At 45.6% G+C, this 1,620-nt stretch overlaps 1 protein-coding gene across 4 annotated transcripts in view; it reads left to right on the forward strand.

The window, feature by feature from the left end:
* The window catches only part of ATG7 (autophagy related 7), a 196,450-nt gene that overhangs the window by 51,294 nt on the left and 143,536 nt on the right, over positions 1–1,620 (forward strand). The window lies entirely within an intron of this gene.

A 1,620-nucleotide genomic window follows, 5' to 3' on the forward strand; every position in this document is an offset into this window, starting at 1 on the left:
AGAGTTGACTCATTGGAAAAGACTCTGATGCTGGGAGAGATTGGGGGCAGGAGGAGAAGGGGACGACAGAAGATGAGATGGCCAGATGGCATCACTGACTCGATGGACGTGAGTCTGAGTGAACTCCGGGAGATGGTGATGGACAGGGAGGCCTGGCGTGCTGCGATTCATGGGGTCGCAAAGAGTCGGACACGACTGAGCTACTGAACTGAACTGAACTGGTGCTAATAAGTTCATGGTTTTCTGCCAGCCACCTTCCTTCCCTCCTCCTTTAACCCACCCTTTCACCACCCCTTCTCCCTCTTCCTGCTCCCTTTCTTCTTTCCATCTTTTCAGCATTCACCTGCCTTCATTCGGTATATGCTGTGTATCTGTGAACTCATCATGGAGACCTTGAAGCTACTCCCTGCTCTGCAGATGCTCCCTCTCTTCTTTTTTTCTAATGGCCTTTATCTTAGAATAATTTTAGATTTATAGAAAAGCGGAAGTATGGTGCAGAGGCTACCCTCACCCGTTTTAGTTTTCTCTAGTGTTGTCACCTTACAGTATTGCAGTACATTTGTCAGAAGTGAGAAACCAACATTAATCCATAACCATTAACTCCACTCTGGAGTTTGTTCACATGTCACCAGTTTTTCCGTTAGCACCCTCCTGCATGCAGGGATCCCATCCGGGAGACTGCATTCTGTTGTCATGTCATGTCTCCTTCTCCTCTGGTCTCTAACAGTTCCTCAGACTTCTGTTGTTTTTAGTGACCTTGACAATTTTGAAGAGTTCAGTTATTTTGGTCAAATGCCTCTTAGTTTGGGCTTGTCTGTTGTTTACTTATGATTCAGTTCAGTTTAGTCGCTCTGTCGTGTCCGACTCTGCAACCCCATGAACTGCAGCACGCCAGGTGTCCCTGTCCATCACCAACTCCCGGAGTCCACCCAAAGCCATGTCCATCGAGTCAGTGATGCCATCTAGCCATCTCATCCTCTGTTGTCCCCTTCTCCTCCCGCCCTCAGTCTTTCCCAGGATCAGGGTCTTTTCCAATGATTTGGCTCTTTGCATCAAGTGGCCAAAGTATTGAAGCTTCAGCATCAGTCTTTCCAATGAATATTCAGGGTTGATTTTCTTTAGGATTGACTCGTTTGATCTCCTTGTTGTCCAGGGGTCTGTCAAGAATCTTCTCTAGCGCCACAGTTCGAAAGCATCAATTCTTCAGTGCTCAGCCTTCTTTATGGTCCAACTCTTACAACCATACATGACTACTGGGAAAACCATAGCTTTGGCTATACGGATCTTTGTTGGCAAAGTGATGTCTCAGCTTTGTAATATACTGTCTAGGTTTGTCATAGCTTTTCTTCCAAGGAGCAAGCGTCTTTTAATTTCATGGCTGCAGTCACCATCTGCAGTGATTTTGGAGCCCAAGAAAATAAAATCTGCCACTGTTTCCATTGTTTCCCCATCTATTTGCCATGAAGTGATGGGGCCAGATGCCATGATCTTGTTTTTGAATGTTGAGTTTTAACCCAGTCTTTTTCACTCTCCTCTTTCACCTTCATCAAGAGGCTTTTTAGTTCTTCTTCACTTTCTGCCATAAGGGTGGTATCATCTGCATATCTGAGGTTATTGATA

The sequence above is a fragment of the Bison bison genome, unplaced genomic scaffold (assembly GCF_000754665.1).
Source record: "Bison bison bison isolate TAMUID 2011002044 unplaced genomic scaffold, Bison_UMD1.0 scf7180017864482, whole genome shotgun sequence".
Lineage (NCBI taxonomy): Eukaryota > Metazoa > Chordata > Mammalia > Artiodactyla > Bovidae > Bison > Bison bison.